The sequence below is a fragment of the Coregonus lavaretus genome, assembly GCF_964263955.1.
Source record: "Coregonus lavaretus genome assembly, chromosome: 4".
In the NCBI taxonomy this organism is placed as follows: Eukaryota; Metazoa; Chordata; class Actinopteri; order Salmoniformes; family Salmonidae; genus Coregonus; species Coregonus lavaretus.
In genome coordinates, this window is record NC_139991.1 from 25,599,588 (window position 1) to 25,627,259 (window position 27,672).

The following is a 27,672-nucleotide window of genomic DNA, read 5'->3' on the forward strand; positions in this document are numbered from 1 at the left end:
TGGGACACAGAGGCGCGGGGGAAATAACCTGGTTCGGTTTCCCAACTACTTGACAGGTGTGGCAAGTCCGACAGAACCGAGCCACATCTTGTTTTAAGCCAGGCCAAAAGAAATGTCGCAAAACTCGATCATAAGTCTTGGTGACTCCCAGATGTCCGGACCACTGGTGATCATGAGCGAGGGATAAAACATTTTGTCGAAAGGCTGTAGGAATCACTATTTGGTAAACAGCATTCCAATCTCCGCCAGCGTCAACATGGGATGTCCATTTACGCATGAGGAGATTACCATCAATGAAGTATGCCATGTTTTTCTTCTTTAGCTCGTCCTCTGAGACAACACTAGAAAAACATTTAGCCAGGCTAATGTCAACCTGTTGGTTAGCGATCAGCTGCTCACGAGTAACTGGTAACTGTATTGCCTCAGCAACAAGTTCCACCTCCTTCTTCCTTTCTCTGGGCTGTTGGTCAGACTGCACCAGCTTACCAGAGGTAGCACCCGAACTATCCTCTGGGTCACACTCTCTGAATAGAATCGTGTTCGACAAATCTATCACTTCACCCACTTGTCGTGCTTGAGCACGTGTGACAGCACAAGCGGGGAACACATCTGGATAACCTTGTGCCAGCTCCTCAGAGAGAGACTGGTCACTTTTATCCAATACCTCCAATACGGGTATCACCTTTCCTCCGGCAATATCGTTGCCCATTATAAATGTCACACCTTTTACTGGCAACCTAGGACGTACGCCAACTCTGAACAATCCACTGACTAATTCAGAGTGTACGTTCACAAAGTGCAATGGCACTGGGACGAAACCCATTTCAATTCCTTGTACTAACACACTGGACCCACAATATGTATTATTAGACAAGGGCAACACATCAGCTAGTATGAACGACTGCGCCGCACCAGTATCTCTGAGGATTCTAACTGGACGCTGAGACGCTTCGTCATCTGATATAGAAACAAACCCCTCAAAAATGAACGGTTCATAACTGTGATCTGGGACAGGGACTTTCAAACCATATTCACTATGAGGCTTCTGTCTTGATTCTGGCCTTACAACCGTACGAATCAGCCCAACACCCGTTGGCGGCCTGGCGTGCTGAGGCATCCCCGGTTTGCGTTTTAGCAGAAAGCAATCATTAACCATATGTCCCACCTTATGACAATAGAAACAGTGACGCACATCTTTTGGGCGCGCTGGATGTACTGCTGGTCGACTAGGACTAAAAGTTAGCAACTCCGCAGCCCTGCTCTCCGTACGAGCCGAAAACACGCTCTTATGCGTCAACACAAACTCGTCTGCCAATACAGACGCTTCCGACAGTGAGGATACTTTCTGTTCGTTCAGATAAACTACAATGCGTTCGGGTAAGCAATTTTTAAACTCTTCTAACAAGATTAACTCCCGTAGAGAGTTAAAATCAGTTACTTTACTAGCACTGTGCCATTTGTCAAACAGATTTCCTTTGTCTCTAGCAAACTCCACATAAGTCTGAGTAGGATACTTTTTATGAGACCTAAATCTCTGTCGATATGCCTCAGGAACAAGCTCATAGGCACGAAGAACAGTAGCTTTGACCACTTCATAATTCAAACTGTCTTCAAGAGGTAGCGCTGCCAGAACCTCTTGGGCTTTACCTGTTAGTTTACACTGAAGTAATAGGCACCATACCTCTTCGGGCCATTTCAATGCCACCGCTATACGTTCAAAAACACTGAAATAGGAATCAACCTCTGACTCCCGGAACACAGGTACCAAGGTGATCTGCCTACTAATATCAAACGTAGCAGCCGACACAGCTGGTGAGGATGGCTCACTAGCAGGCATAGTATGAGCAGCGACTAACCTCGCTGTTTCTGCCTCCAGTTCCATTTTACGCACCTCCAGTTCCATCTTACGCGTCTCCAGTTCTTGATCAAGCCTACGCGTCTCCAGTTCTTGATCAAGCCTACGCGTCTCCAGTTCTACCTCTAGCTTACGCGTCTCCTGTTCTGCCTCTAGCTTACGCGTCTCCTGTTCTGCCTCTAGCTTACGCATCTCCAGCTTGTCTTGCCTGATTTGTGCCCGCTCTTCCGCCTCCATTTGGAGCCGTGTCGAGCGGACATCGATCCTGGCATCACTGTCAGTCAGTGGGGAGAGTGGGTCATAACGGGGCAATGTGGCTGGAGCCTTAGCCTCGTCCTCAGACACTGATGGGCTTCCAGGAACAGCAACCACATCCCCTACAGGAGCAGCAGACTCAGGCGGCGGTAACTCAAGCACTCGCTCGTTTAACAATATCGCTAGCACTACTTCCCTTACTTCTGCTTTCACTAAACCCCTCGGTATGGGTACAGAAAAGTGGTCAGCCAAAGCCTGTAGATCCACTCTACGGCAATTATCAAAAACCTCCCACGTAGGGTTTTCCAAAAATGCCTCCAACTCAAAAGTAGCCATCCTACTAGCAACACGAGCCGTCGACTACTGAACACACACAAAAAAAAACAGGTAGTTACAGCTGCCAAGCTCAACACTGAACCAGACACTAACTAATTTACATGAGCAGCATGGGATAGATCCCAGACGAGCACCCCACTTTATGTTACGAACCCCGTGGCTCTAAACGTCTAGGGTGGATGGACATGAGACCCGTAACATAAATTATGCAAATTATAAGTGTGACCTGGAACAGTGAGAACCAAAAATGACACAACAACCATGAACTACCGTCAAACATAAATGGTTTATTACTAAACACACGGTAAAGGTTTGGGAAAAAGGGCTGAGCAGGACCCAAGAAAAGAAACAAGTGTAAAACCCCCTAAACTGATCTAGCCTGCCTGAAGAACCGCTAGGCTACTGCTAGTCATACAAAAGTACAGTGGGTGGTCCGCTCAGGTCTAACTAGTGTTTTTAGACAGATTTCTTCCTACGGGTAATGTACGCCCAAGGGCAACTAGCTTAAACTCCCCTTTTCCCAGAAACACACCAAGCTACAAAACAGGGTAATCAGCAATAAAGTACGTACACAATACACAGGACACAACAGTATCCACACTCACATAAAGAAATGGCTTCTAACAAAGTTACCAATAGGGTAACCAACAACTTAGTGAGTACACAACACACAGGACACCACCGTGTCCATACTCACATATGGCAAAAAATCTCTCTCTTTCTCAACAAACACAAGACTGGTTTTTATACAATGGGCTGTGTGATTCAACAAACGAGTAACAGGTGGTGCTATTCACAGGAATGTTCCCTGATTGGTCCAATCAGCAGACACCTCAACGACCACCAATCAGGAACATACAGGACACCTGTGATTAGGGCAGAAGGAGAGAAACACACAAAAACACAGGATACCTGTATCCGTAACAGTCTCGCTGACACTTTTTAGAAAAGGTGGAGACAGGAGTACCTGACAACACTGCAGAGACGCAGAAAATGGACAGCAGAAAAGCCAAATGTTAAAGTGGGAGATGTTGTCTTATTGAAAGACAGTCAGGCGCACAGAAATGACTGGCCAGTCGGACTTGTGGTCAAAACCTTTCCCAGTACTGACGAAAAGGTCAAGAAAGTAGAACTAAAGGTTGTCAAGCAAGGGACTGCTAAGGTGTTTCTGAGACCAATCTCAGAATGTTCTTCTTTCTGAAGCATCCTAGAGGCAAAATGTTTTGTTTCATAGTGGCACAATTTCATTATACCAGGCGGGGAGTGTGCTGCCATCCTGTTAGAAGGTAACAGATTATTTTATTACAGTGGTTAAGAGTGACTTTCATTGTGTCCCATGGTGTTTATTGCCCCCGAGTGGAGCTTTCTGATACTTAGAATAATGTACAAAAACCGGAAGTAGAGTAGTCATTCTGCACGCAGACAAGCAGCTAGAAACTACGCTACGGTACAGTCATTTCTGTGCAACTATTTCTTGTTACGCTTCAGCCTCGGAAAATATTTGTTTGTAAGTTCAATTCAAGCATATTGCTAGTGATGATAATATTGTTAATGATAGAATTGTTTACTTATCAATGTTAGTTGGTTACATTTACTCACGCAAATTGCATTGACTTTCATGGATGCCGTCAGCTGTATTAGTTTGCTCGTGCGTCATGTAAAAGAAGTGTAAAACATACTATAGTTTGTTACTGTTTCTAGTGTAATATGCTTTGTTATTGTACAGAGGTGTTGGCACATTATTAGAGTAATGAAAGGAGTTGGCTAGTTGTTACTCATAGAGTAATTATCTATTTGGTTTGTTGTTATGTCAGATACATGGTAACTTGGCACTTGCTTTGTATTTATGCAACTTCAACTTGAAATGTATAATGTACAGCTACAGTATGTCAATATGAATTGAATACTAAAGTATATTATTTTCTGTATTTGCAGTTTCAGAACATAAACGTTTTCAATACATTCGTTCAAGAAAAGTCACGCCTTGGAAGTTTTATTGAAGACTCAGTTAGCTATCTGTCTAGTTTTGCATGGGAACGCAATTCCAGGGCAGAATACATACACCTTAGCCAAATACATTTAAACTCAGTTTTCACAATTCCTGACATTTAATCCTAGTAAATATTCCCTGTCTTAGGTCAGTTAGGATCACCACTTTATTTTATGAATGTGAAATAAATGTGAATAATAGTAGTGATTTATTTCAGTATTATTACTTTCATCACATTCCCAGTGGGTCAGAAGTTTACATACACTCAATTAGTATTTGGTAGCATTACATTTTAGTCATTTAGCAGATGCTCTTATCCAGAGCGACTTATAGTTAGTGAGTGCATACATTTTTCATACAGCATTGCCTTTAAATTGGTTAACTTGGGTCAAACGTTTCGGGTAGCCTTCCACAAGCTTCCCACAATAAGTTGGGTGAATTTTGCTCTTTTTTTGTTAAGTATCGTGAATAATGATGAGTGAGAACGTTACAGAGGGTCAAAGATCATACCCCCAAGACATTCTATTACCATTACCAATAACAAGGGAAATTAGCATGTCTTGAGTGTAGTATCTCAGCCTATGCTGCAATAGTCTATGTGCCGGGGGGCTAGGGTCAGTCTGTTATATCTGGTGTTATTCTCCTGTCTTATCCGGTGTCCTGTGTGAATTTAAGTATGCTCCCTCTAATTCTCTCTCTCTCCCTCCCATCCCGGAGGACCTGAGCCCTAGGACCATGCCTCAGGACTACCTGGCCTGATGACTCCTTGCTGTCCCCAGTCCACGTGGTCATGCTGCTGCTCCAGTTTCCACTCTTCTGCCTGCGGCTATGGAACCCTGACCTGTTCACTGGACGTGCTACTTTGTCCCAGACCTGCTGTTTTCAACTCTCTCTCTCTCTCTCTCTCTCTACCGCACCTGCTATTTCAACCTCTAAATGCCCGGCTATGAAAAGCCAAGTGACATTTACTCCTGATGTACTGACCTGTTGCAACCTCTACAACCACTGTGAATATTATTTGACCCTGCTGGTCATCTATGAACGTTTGAACATCTTGGAGAAAAATCTGGCCTTAATGGCCATGTACAGTCGTGGTCAAAAGTTTTGAGAATGACACAAGTATTGTGTCTTCACAAAGTTTGCTGCTTCAGTGTTTTTAGATATTTTTGTCAGATGTTACTATGGTATACAGAAGTATAATTACAAGCATTTCGTCAGTGTCAAAGGCTTTTATTGACAATTACATTAAGTTTATGCAAAGAGTCAATATTTGCAGTGTTGACCCTTCTTTTTCAAGACCTCTGCAATCCGCCCTGGCATACTGTCAATTAACTTCTGGGCCACATCCTGACTGAGCCCATTCTTGCATAATCAATGCTTGGAGTTTGTCAGAATTTGTGGGTTTTTGTTTGTCCACCCGCCTCTTGAGGATTGACCTCAAGTTCTCAATGGGATTAGGGTCTGGGGAGTTTCCTGGCCATGGACCCAAAATGTCGATGTTTTGTTCCCCGAGCCACTTAGTTATCACTTTTGCCTTATGGCAAGGTGCTCCATCATGCTGGAAAAGGCATTGTTCGTCACCAAACTGTTGTTGGATGGTTGGGATAAGTTGCTCTCAGAGGATGTGTTGGTACCATTTTTTAATTCATGGCTGTGTTCTTAGGAAAAATCGTGAGTGAGCCCACTCCCTTGGCTGAGAAGCAACCCCACACATGAATGTTCTCAGGATGCTTTACTGTTGGCATGACACAGGACTGATGGTAGCGCTCACCTTTTCTCCTCCGGACAAGCTTTTTTCCGGATGCCCCAAACAATCGGAAGGGGGATTCATCAGAGAAAATGACTTTACCCCAGTTCTCAGCAGTCCAATCCCTGTACCTTTTGCAGAGTATCAGTCTGTCCCTGATGTTTTTCCTGGAGAGAAGTGGCTTCCTTGCTGCCCTTCTTGACACCAGGCCATCCTCCAAAAGTCTTCGCCTCACTGTGCGTGCAGATGCACTCACACCTGCCTGCTGTCATTCCTGAGCAAGCTCTGCACTGGTGGTGCCCCGATCCCGCAGCATAAATAACTTTAGGAGACGGTCCTGGCGCTTGCTGGACTTTCTTGGGCGCCCTGAAGCCTTCTTCACAACAATTGAACCTCTCTCCTTGAAGTTCTTGCTGATCCAATAAATGGTTGATTTAGGTGCAATCTTACTAGCAGCAATATCCTTGCCTGTGAAGCCCTTTTTGTGCAAAGCAATGATGACGGCACGTGTTTCCTTGCAGGTAACTATGGTTAACAGAGAAAGAACAATGATTTCAAGCACCACCTTCCTTTTAAAGCTTCCAGTCTGTTATTCTAACTCAATCAGCATGACAGAGTGATCTCCAGCCTTGTCCTCGTCAGCACTCTCACCTGTGTTAACGAGAGAATCACTGACATGATGTCAGCTGGTCCTTTTGTGGCAGGGCTGTAATGCAGTGGAAATGTTTTTTGGGGATTAAGTTCATTTTCATGGCAAAGAGGGACTTTGCAATTCATCTGATCACTCTTCATACCATTCTTTAGTATATGCAAACTGCCATCATAAAAACTGAGGCAGCAGACTTTGTGAAAATTAATATTTGTGTCATTCTCAAAACTTTCGACCACGACTGTACTGTTATAATCTCCAGCCGGCACAGCCAGAAGGGGATTGGCCACCCCTCAGAGCCTGGTTCCTCTCTATTGTTCTGCCTAGGTTTCTGCCTTTCTAGGGAGCTTTTCCTAGCCACTGTGCTTTTACATCTGCATTGCTTGCTGTTTGGGGTTTTAGACTGGGTTTCTGTATAGCACTTTGTGACATCTGCTGATATAAAAAGGGCTTTATAGATACAATTTGATTGATTGATCTTTAACCCTCTAACCCATCATTGTTTACGATTCATTCAGGAAAATCCATAATCATGGTAGAATCCACATGAATGTAGAAATGTTTAGAAACATATTATATTCTTATTTACAATACAACTTATTCCTCTGCTAGTATTAAAGCCTATTCATTGTTTCAAAATTGATTTTCTTTCAAATAGATCGTAATTTAATCTCTGGTCAATGTGATCGTTCAAGACTACTATAATTTGCAGCTCAATAATATATTTAAATGTATTGCAATATATTCCTATTTTATTAGGCACATGGAGGATAGGATGAGTCCTGTGCATAGGTCTTATTAACTTCCCAGAGTGGTACTGCTCTGAATAAATGACCACGTTTACATGCACACCAATATCCCGTTATTATTCGGGATACTCAAGTATTCTGTTTTTGAGTTGACGAACATAAACATTATATCCCATTTACAATAACCTGAAAAAGCTTGTATCCCGGTTATGAGAAACCCGGATAAGATGCCTGGGATATGCTGATCTAAGACGGGATACTGTGACAAGTAAACATCTAATCCCCTTTACTTTTGGTTTTGCGGTCTGCGCAGGGTCAATTTCGAAAAATCATGGGTGTTGTGTCATGATATTTTCATCTGATTGTCAAACAAATCATTTCAAAAAGTAGTCTACCTGCGCAGTTCGATCCACCATAATAATTCCATAATAATGTTGCCTACTATAATTAATTTACTATAATTTACTATTGGCTACTTTCACCCCTAATTTAGTTTCTGCTTATAATATTATAATTTACGAAAATGGATAGGCCGTTTGTTTGTCAACTATAGTTTGATACATGCAGCTGCTCTTCTGTCATAACTTGTTGCCCCAGAAGACTAAATAAAGTAGTGCTCGAATTAATACATTAGTAATCTAGTTAACACCGGTAAAGTTGTCTGTTTTGTTTAGGGACCGGGGAGAAAACACAATAACTCCAAAACAGTGGAAAGCTTGGTGCTGTGTAAAATGTCCAAATGTCATCAGTTTTACCGGTTTTAAGGAATGAAAAGCTGAGAAAATGACGAAACAAGACTTCAGTTCATCTTGGGTGCATATTTTATGTTGTTGAAATACTGTCTGCTTGCATAACAGTTTCAAAGATAACACATTACACGCACATTCAAATTTATTCAAGAGATGCTGCAAGAAATAAATCATATTTCTCCACTCCTGTTCCCGAGACAAAATTAACATTTGTTGTATAATTTCAATGCAAGAAATTCATAATTCTGCAGGAGTTCATATTATGCTACGTGAAAGGTTCAATGGTGGAAAAAGTACACAATTGTCATAATGACTCAAGTAACAGTGAAAGTCACCCAGTAAAATACTACTTGAGTAAAAGTAAAAGTATTTGGTTTTAAATATACTTAAGTATCAAATATAAATCACTTCAAATTCCTTATATTACGCAAACCAGACAGAACAATTTTCTTGTTTTTTAAATTTACAGATAGCCAGTGGCACACTCCAACACTCCGACATCATTTACAAACAAAGCATGTGTGTTTAATGAGTCCACCAGATCTGAGGCAGTAGGGATGAACACCTGTTCTCTTGATAGAGGCATGTTCCGGTGTAGCTCAGTTGGTAGAGCATGGCACGTGCAACGTCAGGATTGTGGATTCGATTCCCACGTGGGACTAGCTCGAGCAAAGTATGAAAATGAATGCACTCACTATTTGGACACTTTTCCTGTCCTGCAAAGCGTTCAAAATGTAATGAGTACTTTTGCATGTCAGGGAAAATGTATGTAGTAAAAAGTACATTATTTTCTTAAGGAATGTAGTGAAGTAAAAGTAAAAGTTGTAAAAAAAAAATAGCAATATTAAAGAAAAGTACAGATACCCCCAAAAACGACTTAAGTAAAAATACTTTAAAGTACTATTTAAGTACTTTACACCACTGGAGAGGTTATAGGCCTACAGTCAGTGTCCGTATTTCAGTTACTATTCCATTTAACCCATATGAGTTTAAATGAGGAATATTCTGTTAATTGATGGAGCAGGCATACTCATGAGTGGGATATCAAAGGTGCATGCAAACAGCTTATCCCGAATAAGACCTTAAGCTGGATATGAGCTACTATTTGGAATACTGTGCACATTTAAACGTGGTCAGTGACCGTCATTATTTTGATGTATGGATGATTATGGTTAGAGTCTTATATTGATACTATGTTGAGACGGGATCTGATAGCTGTTACATGTAAAGGTTTTTGTAATGACATGTAATAAAAAATAATAATAATAATTGAAAGATGACCTTCAGCTTTTCAACAGAGAATATTCTTATGAGAATACATGCAACAGTGAGCTCACAATGTTAAAGGCCCAGTGCAGTCAAAATCAAATCAAATGTTATTGGTCACATACACGTTTAACAGATATTATTGCGGGTGTAGCGAAATGCTTGTGTTTCTAGCTCCAACAGTGCAGTAATATCTAACAAATAATATCTAGCAATTTCACAACAATAAATGCAGTTTTTCCTGTGTTTTGTATCATATTGTACAACAGCTAATGAAGCTAACTGTACAAATTATTTCCTGATAGTTGCTGGTTGAAAATACAATCTACACAGGACCTTCTAATCAGCAGGTTTTGCATGGGTGGAGTTTTGTCTTGCCTGGTGACATCACCAGGTGATATAGGGTTATATAGACCAATAACAAAGAGCGTTCCAAACCTCTGCCAATAACAGCTAGTTTTCAGATTAAATATTACCCCCCTCCCAACTCCCAGATAGTCCTAGCAAAATTCTTGCCTGAGAAAGTTTATTTTACTAAAAAACTATTTTTGTTTCTTTTTGACCATTTTAATTGTAAACTATTACAGTAAGATACTTAATTGTTACCCAGAAATGATTTGATATTGAGATAAAAATGGCTGCATTGGGCCTTTAATGTTCTCTAAAATCTCTTTGGATGCATTTTCTGGGAATCAGACTCACTGTAATTTATGCATCTCACATTAATTTACTGCAGTGTTTGTATTGACCTGCTGTGTGTTATAAAATTGAAAAATGAATAAAAACAAATGGCCATATACACCAATGCTTGTGCTGTGACAGACTGGAGAGCCAAATTCTCACAGTCATCTTTCAATGCTCAGTGCTATTCGGAATCCTTGGGACGTCCTTACTCTAAACCCTAACCTTAACCCTTAACTAACCCTAACCATTTTACATTTCAACTTCAATGGGGTAAGGACGTCCCAAGGAACCTGAATTGCACGGACCATCTCTCAATTGTGCTCACTCGCCTTGGCCTTTCAGCAATTAAAATCAACTGAGTTAACCTGTGTCTACAACCACCAACCATGTGCCCTCTGAATGAAATAATAATATTGTTTCCAGTCATGCAGATGCTCAATCAACCAATGAGACAATAAAACCAGTGTCATTAGATGGGTTTGTTGTGTGTCAAATATACTTGTCTGTACAGTATGTAACGTAAAGCAATGCACAAGCAATGAGCATGGTAAATTAAATTGAACATGACGACCCGAATGAGAGATATAATTAAAAGATGATATTTTAATAAATGTTCAATGCCGACGTTTTTTTATGCTGAAAAAATCAATTTATGGATATGGGCAAATTCACTCTTGGAAAAGGGCCTGTTGGCCTGTTGGACAAAAAGAAAAATAGTTAACATCCGTGCTACTTCAGCCTTTTGCTATGTTAAAGTAAAAGCTCAGTTAATGATGAATGGATACATTTTGGAAGGATTTTCCAGATTCATACGTCAGTAGGGTAGAGTGTCAGGTGGCACAATCATTGGTGCCATGAGGTCAAAGTGTGAGGGAGGGAGCAGGCCAGAGAGCTGTCGAGGAAGTGGTCCAGGCCTCTGGCTTGGAGGCTTTGAGTTGGTCCCATCAGTGTAATGCATTGTAGGGTATCTGCTGCCCCATAGACCTGCTGGTAGTGGGAAAGGTGTTAGCAGGAGATCACCAGGGAAAGCTATGATTGGCTGACAGATTCTTGGAGTTAAACCACATGTAGTCTAAAACAATATTCACCTGCTTTCATGGAGTAAGGATTCACTCCTTTGGGGACACTGCCAGGGTTCCCCTGAAATCCATACATCCCCATCGGTGGAGTTGGTGGTACAAGCTTGTTCTGTAAAACACATCAACACATTTTCTAAATTGTTAGTAACATTAGCACAGTTGAAATACAATGGTCTTTCACTGCTTTTTATTGAATGTAATTTAAGTGTATACCTCAGCCTTGGGCTCAGTTTTGTCAACCCATCTGTGCAGAGTTGGATCCCAGACAATCTGAGGAAGAAGATATTAGCAATGTGAAGCAAGCCAAAAATGAAAAATGAATAATCCACTCAATTGTCTCTACATAGAATATACTGTAAATAACAGGTTCCTTACAGATCTGTCTTTGTCCTCAGGTAGATGAACCTCCTTCTTATTAACTTTTCCACTCCCAAAGACCCAGCTGAGCCAGCTTCCACTGTTCTTGTGAACAGCAGGGGTCTCGGGCTCAGCCACCGGCCGGCTGCCAGTCTGGCACTGAGGGTTGGCCTCGGAGTGTTCTGGCTTGGTGATGGACATCATAGCAGGATGCTCAACATATCTAAGCCGGACATCTGTAATAAGTGGGAGAAGTCAGGCGACTCTGCTCATGTCACCATACAGAACAATCACTAGCTGACAGGTAGGAACGTCTTGCTCTGATACTCTGTTACAACCCAATCTTAACCTCCAAGCAGTCACAGGGATTACTGGAAGGTTCCTCAAGGATGCTGCGATCACATTTTTGTTGTTGTTTCAAAATCAACAAATCCCGGCATATTATGTGAGGGCTTGCAAATTTGCCAATCGCCGCATTATTTCAATATAAATGTATTTCGGCATAAAACAGTCAAATCATCGCAATATTATCGCATAGAACTGACCCATTAACATATTACAAAAAGAGGGCTCGCAATTTCAACCAATCACTGCACATTTACTGCATAATAAGGTTCAATCAAGCCACACGTCAACAAATGTTTCCCTTGTCAGCTCATTTTCGCAAGAATTGCCGCAGCAAAATCTAGCATATTTGCCTGCAAATTTCACCAAAATCCCTGCGATATCCTGGAGAGATTGACTGGATTACGAAAATGTATACACTCACTACTGTAAATCGCTCTGGATAAGAGTGTCTGCTAAATGACGAAAATGTAAATAGAAAATAGAGCTAAACCTGTTTTATGTAGAAAATGCATGAAAGTATTACAGCCATACACTCACATGAGCCATACATACACATTTGGTCTGTCACAACTTATTCCCACGCTATCACAATGGCAATGTCTTTACTTATTAGATAAGGCTTAAATGACCTCTTCTCTTGGAATAGAAATCCACAGGTGGAGTACACACTCCACCATCCCATTTCCACAGTGGTGCCAACATGGGGATGATGGGAGGTGGTTGTGGATGATTGTTTCCATTCTCCACAGGGACGCTGGCTGTGGGGAGGATCCCCTCCCTCTGTGCAGGAACACTGGCCTTTGGGAAGATCCACTCCCTGTGAGCAGGGACGCTGGCTGTTGGGAAGATTCCCTCCCTTTGCGCAGTGACACTGGCCATCAGGAGGATCAACTCCCTCTGTGCAGTGATGATGACTGCTGGGAGAATCCCTTCCCTCTGTGCAGGGACACTGGTTGTTTGGAGGATCCCATCCCTCTGTGCAGGGATGAGGCCTGATGCTCGGAGGATCTCCTCCCTCTGCGCAGCAAAGTTGGCTTTTGGGAGGATCCCCTCCCCCTGCCCAGCGATGTTGGATGTCCCCCCCCCCACACTCTGTACAGCAACGTCGGCTGCTGGGATGATCTGCAGGTATAATATAGAACACATAGTAATTCCCTAAAATATCAACCACTTGCAATCTATAACATCATTGTCACATACACTGAGTGTGGAAAACATTAAGAACACCTGCTCTTTCCATGACATAGACTGACCAGGTGAAAGCTATAATCTCTTATTGATGTCACTTGTTAAATCCACTTCTCAGTGTAGATGAAGGGGAGGAGTGAGGTTAAAGAAGAATTTTTAAGCCTTGAGACAATTGAGACATGGATTGTGTATGTGTGCCATTCAGACGGTGAATGGGCAAGACAACATTTTTAAGAACCTTTGAATGGGGTATGGTAGTAGGTGCCAGGCGCACCGGTTTGTGTCAAGAACTGCAACGCTACTGGGTTTTTCACGCTGAACAGTTTTCCGTGTGTATCAAGATTGGTCCACCACCCAACTCAATATTAGGAAGCTGTTCTTAATGTTTTGTACACTCATTGTAGATCAATCCCAAACATGTACATTCATTTGTACGTGTACTGATACTGTAAATACACAAATTAGATTAATGTTATCTACAATATATTATAATACCGTAAGCCTCTTTGCTGCGGGGGATCTCCTTCTACAATTTTGAGTGGATGTTCTTCATTTTAGGCATATTCCGCTGTGTGTTGTATTTTTGTTTATTTAAAAAAATATGTGTTTGGAATGGCACTCTTAACTACAGGAGATGATGCTGTCATAAAGCATTTGATGTAAGTATGTAGGACAATTACCCATAATGCTCACTAACTGAACATTTAAAATTACCATGGCAATTATTGACGCATTCACGTACTATCGGAAACTTGGAACCTCAGAGTTAAAATGAATATAAGTTATTTGCGTAGAGCTTCCTATTGGTTGATTCTGATACTTCACACGTGGGAAACTTGGGATCAGAAATGTCAGAGTTTCCTAATTCCGACTTGCACTTGAACGCTGCATATGGTGAGGGGCCTTCTATGATGTAGGGCAGGTCAGCAACCACATTATTTTACTGTGCCCAGTCGCACACAGACTTTTATGGTCCCACACGTTGCCACCAATGGATTCAAAATGAGTAGCCTAACAATTATTTACATGGCCCCAGTTACATTTGCAACCAAATTATTTTTCTGAGAGAAATCAATAATAGTTGCACACAAAGGGTAACAGTGAGCAATTCACAGTGAGCAGTGAGCAAAATAACCATAGATGGGAAGTTGACAATAGCTTATTAGTAGCATAAATAAATTGTATTTCTATGGTTGCAGTCCTCAAAGATTGAATTGCATTGAACTGAATTAATCAGATCCAATGATTTACCGCCCGTAGGGTGGGGTACCGCTAGTCATCATTATTATAATCACCATCTCAATCATTATCACCATACCATCATAGACTTATTCTTCTGTATCTCAGACTCATCTGGCACTACCTTAGATATGGCAGTCTGCAACTCAATACACTGCCCCTGCATGGTGTTCAGCTTCCCCTGCATGTGGTTAATTGACTGCTTAACATCGTTCAGCAGGATCTGAATCCTATAGGAAATCAGGTGGTTCAACATACTGAGGTGATGAGAGGCTTCAGACAATGCCCATTGGACCATCTTTAGGATTCTTTCTCACTTAACACCAATCTTATTAGGAATGTACCTTTGTGCAGAAGATGTTACTATAGTGTTATTTAGAAGAAAAAAGTGTACTTTGTCAGGTGCCGAAGGGATGACGGGATGTCTCCCTGCTCCAGTGAGCTCTGTTGGCAGGTCTTGTTCACTGTTGGAGGAACGTGAGCCAAATTAGAGGAAAAATATCTATAGTTGTTCAGCAATGAAACATTCATGGCATATGGGGGATTGTTCTTCCCTGGGAAAATAATAACAACAGCTGGGGTTTACTTTCAAACTTTTAGATAAAGTGATACGATACAATCTTTAAACCCATCAGAAGTGTAGTGCTTACCTCCATGAAAACATTTATTTTGGGCAACATTGTCCCAATTTTGACCACTAGTTCCAACTTGTGATGCGCAGATCTTGATGAAACGGTCAAGTCAACATTTTGTTAGACATTTCAGAGATAACATGAACAATTGTACATGAGACAGTGCTTCCAGATATTGCAATCCCAGTTGGTCCTTCTGAGGTATGTAAAAAATCTGGTGTGTGAGTACTCACATGAAAGGTATCCATGATTCTAGATTAAGCCAATCCTCTATGTGATAACCATCCGATGGGTCAGCAATGGAATGATTGCAGGCTACTTTATGTCTTGGGCCTTTATGAATCATTGAAATACAAGTAATATTGTGAATTTGTAATGCATAACTGCCATGGTAATATGGAATATTCCATCAATGAGCGTTCCAGTGGCCATGCTGTTTTTGGACTATGAGACCCTGGGCTATATACTATGATGAGCAAATAACATGCATATATTTTGCATTACCCATTGAACGAGTCAGTGTCAACTGATTATTCGCAAAAATAGCAACTTTATATTCCTTCCTGGACACTGACTCGTGCAATGCGTAATGCATAATCTATGCTTGTTATTGTCTCATCATAGTATATAGCCGAGGGTCTCATAGTCCAAAAACAGCATTGGCCATTGGAATGCTCATTCAAAACAACTAACTTTTATGATTAATCACTTGACTTGAGTATTTTGAGTTCGGAACTAAAACATTAAAAGTAGGCTATATCTTGACGCATATGCTTACCTTGGACAAGCGTATCCAAAAGGCCTATCCAGTCGTGCGTGAAGATAATATAGTATCTGAAGATTAGGCCTTTGTTAAATGGTTTTCATGAAGAAATGGAATGTGTTCATGTTAGTATCCAGAGGGAAGATTTTAGGTGTAACGCCACATCCAGCAAACCGGAAGTGTCTTGGAGACTGGGGATTGGCCAGAAGAGGTCAGCTTCGTTGTTTATAAATAGGGGGGTTAGGCGAGGAAGACGTCAGAACGGCCATGGCAATCGGGGAGCCGTTCTCCGGGTGTCATGTCACCTGTCATTTATGCTGTAACCTCGTGAATTTATTAAAAGCCTCTAACACGATGCAGCATAAAACGGACTCTTTGTTGACAGCAATAATGACCACCATTCATCAGATACGACATAATGGCGCCCAACGTGGGGCTGGGTTTGCGTCTCTTCCTTGTTTCAGTCAACCGCCAGGCTAACTCGCTTGAAGCATGGCCAAAAAAAAATGGTGAGTTTTTCTTACCGCTTCGGAGTTTGTTAGATTGGATACGACTTGTGTACACTGGAGAGATGCACCATTCCGACCTTGCCTCGGGTGGCGTTATTGCGGTCGACTGGAGTCTGCTAAAATGTTATTTCATTGGTAACGGGTGACAATGATAATTTAGAGCATTAAGATAGATTTCATTGGTAACGATAGGCAATGATAAGGTTATATTTCATTGGTAACGATAGGCAATGATAAGGTTATATTTCATTGGTAACGATAGGCAATGATAAGGTTATATTTCATTGGTAACGATAGGCAATGATACGTTTATATTTCATTGGTAACGATAGGCAATGATAAATTTATGTTTTAAGGTAAGTGCAGGATATTTATTTGCGTAGTAGGCCGCAGTTAGCTAAAGGCTAACGCTAATTTGAAATGCTTGATTATATGGTTCAGGCCACGTGGTACATCGTGGCTAGAGGCTAATGCTAAATGCTAATTGTGTTGTGTGCTACATGCTAACGTATCCTTAGAGATTCCATTGCGATGGATTAAAGTCTCTTAAATTTGTCTCTGTGTTTAAGTCAGGTTATATGTTTTGTGAGCGCTGTTAAATGTTGTTTGACTATAAGGGGGAAACGGGAGTTACAGCTGGAGTGTTATTCTGTCTGTTTGGGGAGAGAGAAGAGAATCTTCCTTCTACGGTGAAAAGGGATTTTTGAATGGCTGTGCGCATGCGTTTAATTTTGCGATACTACACTACAGAAAGGGGGAGTTTATGACACGAGATTAGGACACGTGTTGATTTTACGGGGCTAAAAACTACGACATGAGGTTGGGCTAAGCCTACAAAACAAAATGGTGGGTTAAGGTCATAGGTCCCATTTGGCGTTACCCTGCAAGGGAAAATAGACAGACAGAGGAGAAATTTTAACACGATGATTCTAGTTTAAACGGCGATTGGTTAAAGATGAAACTTGTTTTGTAACCTATTGAATTTATAAATTAGATATATGGTAGCGGATTATAATAAATTGAATTAAATAATTAAATAACGGATTAAAATAAAATAATGTTTTTGAGCGATCTATTTAGTTCTGAGTTTAGTCTTAGAGTGAATAATGTAGAACGAATGAATATTGAATGGTTGGAAATACTCAGTGATGGCATTAACTACTAAAATGTGATTCTGTGTCTCTGTTTTTACCTGTCATATGAGTGGAGCGATACGATACGACAGGAGAGAGGAGGGGTTAACGTGTGACTGACGTGCGTCACGTGACAAGGTGTGACGAGGCAGTCAGACGAGAGGATCAGATCAGGCTAGTGCACAAAATCATCCTAACAAGATATGTGATGTTATGACAATTTTACATAGGCTTGGCAAATACTATTTCATTAAAAATTGCATTTTAGAAGCTCTGTGTATCACTGGGGTTTGATTACAGATGTGTTGGGAATCGAAGACGGACATTCTTCTGTAAATTTATGATAATTATGGGTTATAGAGCAAGGGGTTACAGGCTTTGTTTATGGGTATTTTAGTCTGAAGATGACTCACTTGCATTTACTGGCAGTTGATGGGTTGTGGTAAGATAGCCAACACTAATTGATAAATTGGTGACATAGGAATAAAAATTGGTTTTAATTATTCATGATTTTTAATTGATTTATTTGAATTTATTTGGAGTTGTTTAGGGTTATATTAATAATTAGAGGGGGGAAAGCCTTAGGCTATACAGTCTAAAAGAAGCTAATTCATAATAAAGGAATATAAAAGGATTGATATAGGGGGAAAATAGTAATCCTTTAACTAAAGTAGTGTTAGAAAGTAGTGTTAGAAAGACTAATGGCAGAAGTTAGTACACCTTTCTCACATACGGATTCAGCAAAAAGACACCCACCTTACGAGAAGAAAAAGTACAGCTTAGGGATGTTTATTCTCAGCTTTCAGTGATCATCTAGGAGGGTGATTGTTGCATCAGAGATGAAGACGAATAATAGATAGAGGACAAGCAGAAACGACGATGAAGATGAATCCAAAACTCCAGAAGGAAGAAAAACCGAGATGTCTGGGAACTTAAAGAAGATGAGGATGATGAAGATGAGAGTGATTGAGAGAGGTCATGGGTGGATATGACTCTGTGATCAGAAGGAAGTTGGCAAGAGAGAAACGAAGAAGGATACACGAGATTTGATCTCTGATGAAAGTTGAACGAAGAAGGGGACAAGAGATTCGAGTTCTGATGAAGAAAGCGATGAAGATTTGGAGACGAAGGGGGGTGCATTGCTGAGAGCATCGATGAGAGAAGAAGAGAAAATAGCCAACAATTGAAGTAAAAACAACCGACCATTAGAAGGGATGGTGAATAGTGGAAAAACTTATCTGGGTTCAGCCTAAAGAGGTTAAACATCTCACTAATTGATAACGAATTAGGATAGGGATTTGAGGTAGTAAAACAGTTAATTACTCTTAAGGTACTAATCTGTCTGAAAAGTTAAAAGGGGTGACTGTTTATTCTGGGTGACATTCTTACACTAAGGGATTTCAGGCTAGGCTAAAAGGTGTTTAGACGTTTGCCAAGTCTGTGTGTAATGAGTCAGAAGCAGGTGGGGAACTTTCCCAATCACATATTCTAAACATTTGGTGGTAAGGGATTTTGTGAAAAATCAGGGGAAAAGTTGTAAATGTTATGAGAGAAAAGATTAGATTAAAATAAGTTAGGAGTAGATTAGGGTTGAAGGAACTCTGAGACAGTAAGCTAAGTTTCAAAGTTAGTAGTAAGAGAGAGAAGTGGTGAATGACATTTTTAGAAGTTTAGTGGGAAGATATGGTAGGAGGTTAGATCTGTTGGGGGCAGATGCATTGAGAAAGTATGTGTTGCTGAATGGTAAGAGAAGATTGAGGGTGATTGAGTATCTATATTTACAGTTTCCAGCAGGAAGATCAAGGTAATTATGGGTGTATTTGGGTAATCAAAAGTTTGAAAGTCAGGAATTAGAGAAAGGACTGAGATTTGGGGAAAAAGTGACACTAGTGGTGATGGATGGAAGTACAAGCAAAGACAATTTTTTATATTGGGGGAAAAACTAGGAGTAACTAAGGACATTCACACTTCAGTCTATTATGACAACAGTGAGAAGCAATTTAACTCTTTCAACATTGATAGTTATGAAAGCCATAAATATATCGCATTTGATTATAAGGGAACCAATACAGCACCAATTTTAGGGGGAAAAATACTTATTAGGGTTTAGGATGGGGACGTTTCTCCCATATGGAGAGATAATTATGGAGAATAAGTATTGTTAGCAGGACCAGGAGTAGAAGCTGTTGCACCTAGTCAAAGGAGGGATAGTTTGTACAACGATATGAAGTGGAAGAGGTTAGGAGTGACTGTTCACTTATTTGGTGTAATGTTACAGAGAAAGGTCAGGGAGAATATATGTGTACTTATCTAGTGCAAGCATTAGAAGTTGTTCCGGTTAAGAATTATGGGTTAAAGGGCTATGTAATTCGTAAGGTGACGCTTATAATGGAAGATTTGAAATTTGTTGAAGCTTCCGCAGTCACCGAGGGAGTTCAGGAGTAGATTACAGTAGTCACTCCAACAGTAGATAATACACAGAGGATAATGGGAACTTTTGCACTAGAAGTAATTAGGGTTGATACAGCAGCTAAATCAACTACTTTAATGGTAACTTTGGAAGGGATTAGTGATACGATGGCAATAGCAAAAGAGGGAGTATGACATCGACAACAACTTTTCTGAAATTAAATGGGGAATTTTAGACTCATGGGTTATGTTACGGATGGAGAGTGCTGTCAATGATAGTACGAATGGGGTTAAAATAGGAGAACAGATAGTAGTAGAGAGAATATAGATTCATCATGGAGGACAGGATGAGATCTTTGATTTTGATGACAGACAAGGAGAGGTATCTGATCAGTACCGCTCGTTCTTCTGTTGTGGAAATTAGAGATATATTAACTCATTCTGTAAGATCAGTGAGGAATCTTGAGGGTCCATGTCTGTTGAGAATTCCAGCACCAAACATGTTAGACGGTCGCGCGGCCTCTATCAGGTATGGGTCAGTCTTATGCTTTGTCATGACTGTGGTATTGGCAACAGTCATTGACAGATAAAATAATGTCGTTGTCAGAACAGTGGTTTAAGCCTAGGTTTAATTGTTCTTGGTTAAATGAATTACCCTATGGGAATTGTTAAATGGGAAAGGAAAATTAGGTAACAACGGAACCCTGAAGTATTCAGGTGAAACATTGAGGGCTAAAAGTTGTTTTTGTTCTAATAAAACATATGAGGTAGAGGGTATGTTTATGGGAGGATCAGATTGGGATGTTATATGATAACTTTGGATGAGCATGAACATAAGGTTAGAGATGACAAATATAATGTAATTTTTAATATACCAGGGAGTAAGAAGAGCAGGACTTTGATGGTTGAACGATTAGCTTTTGACTGACAATGTAACTATTGGGAATTTTAGAGATATTTTGAGGGTTTGGGGTGATAAAATATATATTCTTACATTATGGATGGAAAGGATTTTGTTACATGTCAACGTTGAAGCTTCCATATGAGGTTTTACCATTATAAGAGGGATAGCACCGGACACAGCTAAATCTAGGGTTAAAAGGGTGACATGGCGACATGTCATAGGCTTCAAGCCTATCATTGAAGGATACGTTTAAGGGAGAAGGGGGGACTTTATTCATGGTATGGTGTAACATTTGGGAAGATCATAGTGATAAATATTAGTTATACTTTCAGATAATATCACTGGGGTTAAATAAGGGATGCATTTGGAAGACTTGGTTGCAAGATCAGTTAGGCCCAGTAGGGGCAGTGATGGGTCAGATTTTAGTTTCAGCTTTGATAACACTGTGTGATGTTTGTAATTTGTTACTGACCTTTGAGAAAGCTATGATGTGATTCATGCATCATTTATATATCAGTTTATATTCTTAGTTGATATTCATGTTTAATTTGAAAGGGTTGTTTTCCAAAAGATACTGTTTGGTCGTTTCTTTTCTTTTCATTCCAGAAGCATTTGGGAGAACATGTGGAGATTGAAATACTCAAACAAAGACAATATGAAGGGACAATATGACTGGAGGAGATGAAACAAGGAGGGTGTGGCCGATTTCATCATCAACAATCCATTCATCCAAGTCGAGACTACAGGGAGATGAAGTGTAGTGGACTACATTCCAGTGTCTGCAATGAAATATAGACATGTGTAATACATAATTGTGTAATAGTCTCAGGTATTAATTTTTGTAGAATGATGTTTGATGTTATTGAATACATGTGAGGATCTTAGATGTTTTTGTTTATTTCGGTGAATGTTTAGGGACAGAGAGGCTAGGAAGGGAGAGATTCATTGTACGATTCGATGGGTTGACCAGCCGTACAGTGGATGTTTTTGGATAGGATTTTGTTTGCAGGGGCTTACATGTGTATTTAATTGCATCATAGTTTCAAAATGCATTTACATGGTTTATGAGGTTATCTGGAGTACCGACGGTGGTTGCCTGGGGCAGAGGGACCGTGAGAGAATTTTACTGTCTTGATTGATGGATGGATATCTGAAAAGATGGCTGCCGGACAGTTTTTCGCTCTTACACTCCATAGAGATTTCTTCATATTTCATAGTAATGTATTTACACTCCATAGAGATTTCTTCATATTTCATAGTAATGTATTTACCCTCCATAGAGATTTGTTCATATGTCATAGTAATGTATTCACACTTCATAAACAGTTATTGCATAGAAAGGTATTTACACTCTAGAGAAGAATGTTTTTGGTTTAATGTTAAAGATACTCAATAAGATAAATTGTTACTAGTCATAATCCTATTCTGTTTGTTTTCGAGACGTTTAGTTCGTCTCGAAGGGGGGAATATAGTATCTGAAGATTAGGCCTTTGTTAAATGGTTTTCATGAAGAAATGGAATGTGTTTATGTTAGTATCCAGAGGGAAGGTTTTAGGTGTAACGCCACATCCAGCAGACCAGAAGTGTCTTGGAGACTGGGGATTGGCCAGAAGAGGTCAGCTTCGTTGTTTATAAATAGGGGGGTTAGGCGAGGAAGACGTCAGAACGGCCATGGCAATCGGGGAGCCGTTCTCCGGGTGTCATGTCACCTGTCATTTATGCTGTAACCTCGTGAATTTATTAAAAGCCTCTAACACGATGCAGCATAAAACGGACTCTTTGTTGACAGCAATAATGACCACCATTCATCAGATACGACAATACCGTTAGGCAGATAAAACCGCAGGACCGTTTGAGAAACGCTCGGTATTGTGAATCTGTCACACTGACGTAAAAGCACATTCAAAATGTATAACTCACATAGTTGAATGTCCTGCAAGCCAATCAGAATCGAGTTTAAAACAATAACGTGGGTTCCGTGGAACGTCACAAACATATTAGGACACTAGCGTCACAGATTACAGTCAGTGAACATGGGTTTAATAGAATAACTTTGTTTTTCCCCAGAGGAAACTTCAGGGAAATCTTATTTGGCTATATGTATATGCACATCGTATTGAATTGAGATTACATTTACTGCAACACTGAAACTATGTAGCATAATCCTATGAGGATCATATGTCAAATGTCAGAATCATGGCACATGAAAACATAATGAAACTGACTGTGTAACAGTTGTTAAAGTACTTTGTGAATTTCACAATCTTCATATATTAATATAGCATGTTGATTTGTTATTATGCATGCCTGCATCCTGGGAAAAGGAGAGTGTGTACTTACGTTTTGCCCTGCGTGCTCAAATAATGTTGATGCACTATGAGAGGTAGGCACGCTTTTTCTGTCCTCTTTAGAAAAGTTTGATTCCTTCAAGCACAAAGTCATACACACAGTGTTTTGTTCATGAATAATGTTGTATATTTAGAGTTTACTCATGAGTGGATGGTATTGTTAAGATGCAATTGTAATTTTTAGGATGGTATTAACATGGTTACTAGCTAGCTAAGGTATTGTATGTGTGAACATGGCTAGCTCCTCGACTGATCCCAGTCCTTTGTATTGTGCGTCTATGTTGTAGAAAGAGGCGACAATGGGCAGAACATATTTGTGCTCTACAAATGTTTTGTCTTTTCTTTTGGATGCAGAGATAATTCTGATTCATTAAAACAGCCTGATCTCCGAAGTCCACGTCTATAGTCCCAATCAATCACACACAACGCAGAGATACAGCCGTGCAGTACAGTGCCGGTTATGGGGCCTTCTAGACCCGGATTCATCGTTGATCGACGTCAGCTCAATCACCGCGGCGCTGCTGCTCTAGAGACTCTGTTTACATCATTAAGGTACTCCTGCCGCCTTGGGGCAAAAAGCGAATCTGCAGTCTATATTCTCTCCTGTTTATTTATTTTCTGAAAACGATGTATTGAGAGTGCTGTTTATGGTTAACTAATATAGAAGTGTGTTCATCAACAGACATTTTAACATAACATTAGTGGTTTAGTGACATGGCATCTTATAATGGTGATGATGAACCCAAATTCACTGCTGGGATGGGGAGGTTTTTCTCATACCCTGATCAAACACCTGTAAAGCGTGTAGGTGCAGTAGGTTCCCCCATGTTTTGCTCCACTAAAAATACTGATGAAAGCCCTTCATCTAGTGTTAATCAAAATGCCCCTGTAGATGGTTTAGCTGAGCTGGTCACTCAGCTAGCCCAGGAAATAGGGAGCTCCATTAGGGAGGAAATACAGAGTGGCAGGTCCAGCACTCATGAGCCACCAGTAAGTACAGAAAAGATAAGTGATCATCACTCAGAGTCAGCAGGATATGTAGACCTCAGTAAAATGAAGTTCATCATGCAATCAGATGTAAAGGAACCTCCTACATATAGAGGAGATGGTACAGACAAATGCTCCATTCATGAATGGGAGGAGTTGAAGTTCAAAGTATATTCTCACATCAACACATTTTCTAGATTGTTAGTAACATTAGCACAGTTGAAATGCAATGGTCTTTCACTGCTTTTTATTGAATGTAATTGAAGTGTATACCTCAGCCTTGGGCTCAGTTTTGTCAACCCATCTGTGCAGAGTTGGATCCCAGACAATCTGAGGAAGAAGATATTAGCAATGTGAAGCAAGCCAAAAATGAAAAAAGAATAATCCACTCAATTGTCTCTACATAGAATATAGTGTAAATAACAGGTTCCTTACAGATCTGTCTTTGTCCTCAGGTAGATGAACCTCCTTCTTATTAACTTTTCCACTCCCAAAGACCCAGCTGAGCCAGCTTCCACTGTTCTTGTGAACAGCAGGGGTCTCGGGCTCAGCCACCGGCCGGCTGCCAGTCTGGCACTGAGGGTTGGCCTCGGAGTGTTCTGGCTTGGTGATGGACATCATAGCAGGATGCTCAACATATCTAAGCCGGACATCTGTAATAAGTGGGAGAAGTCAGGCGACTCTGCTCATGTCACCATACAGAACAATCACTAGCTGACAGGTAGGAACGTCTTGCTCTGATACTCTGTTAGAACCCAATCTTAACCTCCAAGCAGTCACAGGGATTACTGGAAGGTTCCTCAAGGATGCTGCGATCACATTTTTGTTGTTGTTTCAAAATCAACAAATCCCGGCATATTATGTGAGGGCTTGCAAATTTGCCAATCGCCGCATTATTTCAATGTAAATGTATTTCGGCATAAAACAGTCAAATCATCGCAATATTATCGCATAGAACTGACCCATTAACATATTACAAAAAGAGGGCTCGCAATTTCAACCAATCACTGCACATTTACTGCATAATAAGGTTCAATCAAGCCACACGTCAACAAATGTTTCCCTTGTCAGCTCATTTTCGCAAGAATTGCCGCAGCAAAATCTAGCATATTTGCCTGCAAATTTCATAAAAATCCCTGCGATATCCTGGAGAGATTGACTGGATTACAAAAATGTATACACTCACTACTGTAAATCGCTCTGGATAAGAGTGTCTGCTAAATGACGAAAATGTAAATAGAAAATAGAGCTAAACCTGTTTTATGTAGAAAATGCATGAAAGTATTTCAGCCATACACTCACATGAGCCATACATACACATTTGGTCTGTCACAACTTATTCCCACGCTATCACAATGGCAATGTCTTTACTTATTAGATAAGGCTTAAATGACCTCTTCTCTTGGAATAGAAATCCACAGGTGGAGTACACACTGCACCATCCCATTTCCACAGTGGTGCCAACATGGGGATGATGGGAGGTGGTTGTGGATGATTGTTTCCATTCTCCACAGGGACGCTGGCTGTGGGGAGGATCTCCTCCCTCTGCGCAGCAAAGTTGGCTTTTGGGAGGATCCCCTCCCCCTGCCCAGCGATGTTGGATGTTCCCCCGCCCCCACTCTGTACAGCAACGTCGGCTGCTGGGATGATCTGCAGGTATAATTTAGAACACATACACTGTAATCCCAAACAGTTGTACTAGCTCATAAGTAATAAGGTCATAACAGTCAAATGTCGTTATGCAGTTGACCAAACTATAAAGTGTTGAGCTCTGTTGAGATTTATGCCACTTTAATTGAAGAGGGCTCAATATTTTATAGGTAATTTGTGTGGAACGCTCAAAAAAGTTTAGGTAGTGTCATGACGTTATCGACGTCATGACGTTCTGGTGGGTGGGTCATCTCTCCCTCAGGAAAGCTGAGTCAGCCATCTTGAATTTGCTTTGATGCGGGGATGTTTGGGCCGCCCGTGTGGATGTGGAACACAGTTTAATTTGTTTTAATTTGTTTGCAATGCGCAGTTTTATGCTGCTCGCTTGAAACCACCACCACCTCCGTTTTTATCATTAGTCTTATTGCCTTCGTTTTCTTAAGCGCCATCTTATCATCACCTCTGATTTGGTAAGTAACTCTAATGTTGTTTTTGTTGTTTTAAAAAAAAATGAATTTCGATAGTCTTAAATGTGGAACTGGGAATACATTTGTACAATGTGCACAGTGAATATTTGTTGTAAATAGTTTAAAAATCTAAGTAATTGTAACTTTAGAAGTTGTTAAATATGTGACAAATACGTTACTTTACTTCATCTTACAACGGTGTAACGTTATCAGCAGGTTTCCTGGATGAACTACATTTCCCATAATGCATGTATGCCCGGGACATTGACGGTGGAGGAAGGTCCATGAGTTTTCGCTGTTCGCCGGTAATGGAAGTGCGTACTGTGAGTATACTTATTTCAATAAGTGTCTGCCTTACACAGTAAATATTTTACGTTATCGAGCTGTGTGTACGTGTGTGCTAGCGTGAAACGAACAATGCTAAACAACATAATGTGAGTGTGTTATCATGATGCTAACCAGGCCTGTGTTTGTATTTCTTCCTAGGCTCAAGTGTGTGGTTGTGAGATCATCTCGAAATCCTTTTAACAGTTCAGGTAGGATGTATTATGAAATAGTGTTACTAATGTAATACATAGCTAAAACCAAGTATAGAGTGTATTTGTTATAATTCATTGGTATTAGATTTAAAAGGTGATCGAATAGCTCCTGATTTGTAATGTAATTAATGCATTTCTTTTGAAGCAATGTTTTTAAAAAATGTACAAGTGAATAGGTTGGTTTACTTTTAAGTTTAAATTTCCCACGTATCTCGTTAAAGTTTTGACCAATGAGCTAACTTGTTAAGTTGTGGCCAATGGGAGAGTGGACTGGTTGCCGGGAAAGAAAAGGGAGGGAAAAGTTGAAAGAAGGGAGAGGAGAGACGTTAGAGGGGTTGGTGAAGGAAAAACAACCAAAGGAAACGATAAAGAGAGAACAAAACCATACCTACAGAGTTTTTTTAAGGGAAATCCTGATTTTATTTCTATAAGAGAGTGTTTATTATTTAGTTAAGAAAGACCAAGTGGAGACTGAAGCTGCCGTCGCATTGTGGAGACATTCGACATCCTAGAGGTTAGCCTAGCATCGTGCAAGACTTGGAGAGAATTGCTTGTGACGATCAGTTCGGGTTTCCAACGGATGTCTGTTGCTGCTACCGAGTACTGGCTGCATTGATAGTGTTCGGGGTGGATCTTGTGAGGACACCTGCACGGAACTACTATATTTTGCTGAGGCATTATCTACAAGTAGTGAGTAACTACAAATGTGGGGTGGACTTCGGGACTTTATGTATGTCGTCATTTTTTTTATGACCTCCAACGCGCGCCCAGGGTTTAAGCAAGCTTGCAAATAATTTGGACATGGGGTTGTGGAAAAATCATTGGGGTTTATAATTTGTA